This window comes from Belonocnema kinseyi, chromosome 6 (assembly GCF_010883055.1).
Source record: "Belonocnema kinseyi isolate 2016_QV_RU_SX_M_011 chromosome 6, B_treatae_v1, whole genome shotgun sequence".
Classification (NCBI taxonomy): Eukaryota; Metazoa; Arthropoda; class Insecta; order Hymenoptera; family Cynipidae; genus Belonocnema; species Belonocnema kinseyi.
Window position 1 is genome coordinate 80,494,997 of NC_046662.1, and position 6,843 is coordinate 80,501,839.

The window sequence follows — 6,843 nt, forward strand, 5'->3', positions numbered from 1 at the left end:
ATCTCTATCCCATCCACACACTACTCCTTTCCCCTGCCGAGTGAGTCACGCCTACCCCGAAAGGGAAATGGCTTAATGGTGTAATAATAATAATAAAAAAAGGTAAGTGATGAAAAATAGGTACTGAAGACTCATTTGTACGTTACATAATATATTATGTTAACAGTATGTACACCTCAACTATTAGGCGATCTTGTAGTTTTTCAATGTTCTCAAATTAAAACTCATGTGCTGCTATTTTTCTATTCTTATTTGCTTCCCGAATATGCTCTTTCCACTTGAGTTTTCGTTTCATTGTGAACTGGCCATTTTAACGAAACCTTTCAGATGCCATGTTTCATGTATTTTCAAATACTACAGCTAACTACTGAGACAGTTAAGATGCTGTATATAATTCTGCAGTGTTGCCACGTTTCTTCGGAATTTTACAATTAAAAAACTAACTTATAATATCATGTTTTCGAACAAAGACAAAAAATATTTCTTATTAAGAAGCATTATCTATATCACTAAAACAATTCACATATTAAATGGTATTGTTAGGAGTGTTTTATAAAAGTAATATGTTTTTAAAAAGTTGTTCGTGTTCGAAACTATTGTTATCGGGCAACCCGCGTTCATGATTGGATGGAGCTTTCATTTTTTTTGTTTAAAAAGAAATTCTAAAAACTTCAGGTTTGTGAGAAATTTAAGATGATCTAAATGAAATATTTAATAATAATTATTATTATTATTATATACCGAATAATAATAATAATAATACCGAAGGTGTTCTGGCGTTGGTGTCGCAGTAGGGCTTAAGTTTTCCTCTTATGACTTTGGCGGCTATGTTGGCCGTCTATGTCGGCCGTAGCACTGCTACTGACAGGGTTTCCCATACCAGACAGTTAGAGAACGAAGAGGATCGTCGGGGCGCCGCTAGAGTCGCACTGGGAGCCACCACATGCGGGACGGCAGTAATGGTGAGCTGCGGGGTGGTCAGGCTGTTCTCACTAATCAAGCAGCTGGCCAGCAAAAACATCTGCGACAAATGGTAAGCAGTGGAACATCGACTGTGCCTGCTGAATATGCTTTGCTTAGCGTTAGCTTTTTGCAGCCAACCACCTCGACAGAAATACCGTGGGAGAGCATCAATTGGGATACCACAATGAAAGAGGAATTGGTGTTTCTTTATTACGAAACTGCGAAGTTTGAAACCAAAATAGAAAAAGCATAGAATTTAAGGTCGAAATTTTCTGCAAAGCATCTTCATATAAAGAAAGTCGCATTAAGAAATCTTATGGCTAAGGTGAAGGACATCAAGACTAATCTACACATCTCAGAAGACCGACCAATGTGGATTAAAAAACAGGTTGTTTTGGCCTGGAAAAATGACGGCAATGAACATCAGTTAGAGGAAGCCGCGTCACGCGTCAAGCAGAGGCAATTAATGTTCTTCCTGAACCTATTGATGATCCAGTACAACCACATCCTCCAGATGTAGATGGCTTCAGGGAGCTTCCATAAATGATTTCACAGTTTTTTGGCGAATTTTTGACCCCCCCCCCCTGTCACAATTTGAAAATGGGATTCTGTGAAATTGACACAGGCTTCACAATTTGGCTCCCCCCCCAGTGAAAGTTTAACATCCTTAATGGAAACTCCCTTATACAACCAGAGGCAGAAGCAGAGAATCAGCAACCAAGAAGGCGATTAAAATGGACATACCATATGAACAGAGGTGTTATGTGCCGTTATTTGTTGGCAGAGAAAAGTGGGAGAATTTTTATGAGATAATATCATCGACTCTTCTTAAAAAGTACCCAGAGCTAGCCACAAGAATAAATTAGCAGAATATAGCTGATCGGAAAAGCTCAATATCTATAAACATATTGCTTTAGGCTGTTGAAATAGCAGCTTTCAAAATGTAAGTGGAACAGCAACTTCCTATTGATGAACTTCCCTTGGAAGATGGGGACAACGAAGACCTGATTGAATCTGATGGCATAGGTGCTATAGGGATAATGAAGAACGCAACACAAACTGCTTTAGAGGTGCAAACTCTTGTATACTGTGCAGCTGTGGAAACAAGTCACAAGTTATACAGTCGCAAAACTAGTTTAACAACAAGCGAGATGTTGCGCTTTACAACACCATCTGTAAAGCGGATCTTGACTACACGCCCTTTAATTTGTCTTCAGAGGAGGCCTTGAATATCAGGCCAGAAACCATAGAGGAATTAGAAATGGAATGTAGACAGAGCGCCGTCCACGGCTAGCAACCCAAAATGTTAGATCGACTTGAAGTGGATAGTAAGGCGCCCGGTATTTCATTGAAAAAGGGTTTCCTGTATCCAGAAACGGAAGTATTCGTCATGGCGATTCAGGACAAGGTTGTCAGCATCAGAAATTATCGCAAACACGTGTTAAATCAAGACGTGGTTGACAGGTGCCGATTATGTGGAGATACCAGCGAATCCATCGAGCACGTTATTTATGGCTGTCGCGTAATAACTCACAAAGCATGTACGGATAGGCATATTGATATGGCGGGCATTATACATCAACAGCTTTTCCTAAACCTAGTATTCTTGGCAGAATGGATGCCTATCTATAGATCCAGGCGGATTCATATCCGAGTCAATCGACCTGACATCATGATGCGAGAAAAAAAGGTAAAATAGCTCAGGCATGAAGTAAAGACAATATAGAGGAATGTGAAACATGCATCTGTTCATCCTATAGTGCTTTTCATTTAAGAGCGGATGCTTAGGCGCCGCCATGACACTTAGCGAGCATTTAAAAATTGCGGTAATATTTTTGGTAAAATGTACACTATCGTACCTAATTTTAATGTAAAAGTGAATAAAAATGATGTACCAGGTGCTGAATTATTGCATAAAACGGTGGAAAAAATACAATTTGTCAGTTAAAAAGGTGGTTAAAATGCAGAAAACAATGTACCAAAGGGAAAAAGCAGCAACTTATTGACCGGTATGCGAAATGCAGGTAATGTTTACACTGCGTATAGTCGTAAGGTTTCAACAGTGAAAAAATAGTGTTTTGCATAAAAGTGGAATAATTTTAATAATAAAAAATATAGAAAAATGTTGATAAAGCATTCTTAAAAAAATGCACTTGAAAATTAATTGATATCTATCATTATAAGTGGGTTGCCAGTTTTTAAATTCACCTAGCTTGCAAATTACTGAAGTAAATGCAAATGCGATTTTTTTAGTTTGAACGTTTTTCTCTGAAAATTCATACAATAAAAGAAATATGATTAGAAAATGGTGAAAAAATTGTTTGTAATAAATAAGTGAAACTGAAAGAAGTGAAAATATTTTTTTATTCATGTTTTTATACAGTACTTTTTAAATTAGGATGACCGCTTGACGGGAAAAGTAGGAATTTTTTGTAAGAGAGAAGAAATGTCAGTAAATTCATTTTTTGACTGGGAATTTAACAAACTTTCAGGAAAAAAATGCATTTAATCACTTAAAATATTACGAATGTCGTATCACACGATAATTTACGATAAGCTCAATTAAGAATTTTTAGAAATATTTATTATTATTATTATATAACATATGTTATATAATAAATTATCTTAAAGCGTGAATTTGCAATGTAAAGAATTTTTAAATGCAGGTTTGGAAGATTTGAAAGAATTAATAATTCACAGGGATCGAATTTGAACATTTTTGATAAAAAAACGTGTTGAGTTGAACAACTGTAAATAGATGTAAATAATGCAGATTGTAAACATGCAGATTTTAATTTTTTAAATTGAACTGTTTCAATGAGAAAACGTTATTATTTAAAGAACTTTAAACGTCTGATTAAACGTTCATAAACTATTTTTAATGAAAATAATTTAAAATTAATAGATTCATAATTTAACGCTTTAATTCATTTGTAAATACTATTCAAATGTTATTTCAGGTTAAAATATTTAATTTTTAACTCACTCTCTTCATAATTTTGTGATGAAAGGAAGTCATTCAAAATCAAACAACTCGAAACTGAATTCTTTAAAATAAAGTCTTGAATCCTTGGAACTTCACAAAATTAAATTTGTGAGTCAGCACTGTATTGCATTGAATGTCCATTAATAAAAACCATTGAAGAATTATTAATTTGTAGTCACAACAATTTATTATTTGCTTTAATTTTGTTGTTATGAATGTTTTTGATTAAAAATTTCATATAATTTCTTCTATGTAGACCACCCTGAAAATTTATAAATAAATCAACCATTTTTATCACGAAAATAATGAGTTTATTGAATTGATGCATTTATCTAGTAAATTGAATATTATACGCATAACATTATTTTTAGAGTAAAGTGGTGCATTGAAAGAGGAGATCAGTTGGAAAAGTACTCGTCTCTGCGCGCACATAACCTCACCCACATATCACTTTCACTGAATTTCGCGCAATTTTTAATATGTCTTTTAAATAAACCCTCGGGAATGTCACCCTTTCGAAATATTAAACAGGGTTTTGAAAATCTAATAAAATAATAAGTACATTCCAAGTAGGACTTACACCGACTGTCACTTTTGCACTTTCCAAAACAGCACCTCTTGTGCGTACCAACCTTTTTTCTTTTCAATGGATTTTCTACTGGTATATTAGACATTTCTTTTTTGGGAAGTTTTTTAACTTCCAATTGTTCGAAGCAGTTTCTTTCGTCAATGTTTACTATTCCCACATGCGTTTCAGTGAAAAATTGACCGCAACTCACTTGGAAGTAACTTTTTCGACCATCAGGTAGCAAGCGACTAAAATACAACATCATCGCAAAATATTTCAAGCATCGTATTAAATTAACTTATAACATCCCCCCCTCATCAGTCACTAGACTCAGTCCATTTCTATGATAAAACACCGGGTTCGTTGGAGAAAAAGTTTGAAAAAAAAAATCAGTGAAGCAAAGATTCCAAACTCTTCGATATACAAAATTTAATGTGTAAATTCATTAACATTGATCAAGATTATATTTAGATAGAAATATAAATATTTATACGAAAATATATTTAGATAAAAATAAGCTTTTTAAGAATTGTAGAAGGTTTTAAGAGAATAGCAACATTCTAAAACTACCTGCAAAAATTAATATTGCTTTTTATATTGAAAGAATAATTTTAAAAGAAAATTAACAAGGATTTCAAAACCTCTTAAATTATTTCCTAAAATTTCAAAAAGAATGTTGACGATTTAAATGCTAGCTTTATTAATTATAAGATTACAATTTTTGTAAATTCATTTAAGTTTAAAAGAAATATAAAAGTATTAAAAAGATAAAAAAATTCATTTAAAATTTAAAGATTTTGATTATTTAAAAATAAAAATGTCGAAGCTTCTTAAGGATTTTAAAAGGTTTTACGATATTAAAAAATATTTTTTTAAATTCATGGGCTAATTCAAACTAATTTTTTATTTTGAGAAATTAATTTTAGGAGAATATTAAAAAAGACTTTAAAACATTTCAGAAGATTTCAAAAATGGTCAAAACAGCGTTTGGAAAATTTAAAGGAATTTTTATTTAATCCCAGAATTTTAAACAAAACTTTTGTTTTTATTTTGAATAATTCCAAAAGATAACTAGAAGTTTCAAATGTTTTAAAAATTATTTAAAAAATAACTTGAAAATTGAAAAGATTTACAAAAACTCAAAACAAAATGCAAATTCTTGAAGATTTCGAAAAAAATTTCTGAACTTTTTAAGAAGTTTGAATGGTTTCAAGAAAATGAAAAGCTTTTCTTGAAATTCCTGGGAAAATTATTAATATCTTTTTACTTTGAAAAATTAAATTTCAAAGATATTTCAAAATGTTGAGAATAATTCGAGTCAGTTTAAAAGATATTTATTTCCAAAACTTCAAAAAGATCTGAATATGTTTTAAACTCACTCAAATTTTTCCTAGGAGTTGTAAAATCCTGTAAAATAAGCCAAAATTGTGATTCTTCAACATAACTGAAATCTTCACAAGTCTTTTTGAATTTTCTTATGAATCTTAGGAAAATAAGATTTCTATAACCTGAATAATAAATGAAAAAAATAAACCTTAAAAAGAAATATTTATTCGAAATTTTTATTTCTTATTCAAAATCATTTACCCTCTCAAATTATAATGCTTTTGTTATGAACATTAATCTATTTTGTAAAGAATTTCAATATCTTGTTCAAAATTCGTCTTTTTTGTTAGGAATTCCACTGTTTAAAAATTAATCTTTTTTGGTCGCGGATCAAACTACTTTGTCAAATCAACATGCATAATTTTAGATGAAAATTTATCTCCTCATTTGACAATTTCACTATTTCATTGAAAATTAGTCTTCTGTGATAGAAAATCGAGGTTCTTGGTAAAAAATTCATCTATTTCAATTAAAATTCATATTTTCGTGTTAACAATTCAATTTTATTCGTTTGAGTATTCAGTTTTTTTATTGTATTTTTTGGGATAAGTTCAACTGTTTCTTGTTTAAAGTTACAATCTTTTTAGTTTGAAATTTCATCTATATTATCTAAATAATATCTTCTATAATTAAATAATAATACGAACGTTATTTAATGTAAAAAAGTATTATTGTTATGATAATTATAAGGGACCATCCATAAATAAAAATAAAATCGTTTTTTAAGATCAGGAGAAGAAATAAAATAAATGGAAATACTATCCTAAGCCAGTATTAAATACTTTAAATTTCTAAGATTTCGAGTCGAAATTTTTAACAAAATAGTTGAGTTTTTAACTAATCAAGAAAACGTTTCTACTATAAAAAATGAATTTTAAATCCAAAAGGACAAATTTATTACAAAACAGTTAAATTTTCAGCAAAAAAGAGCATTAAATAA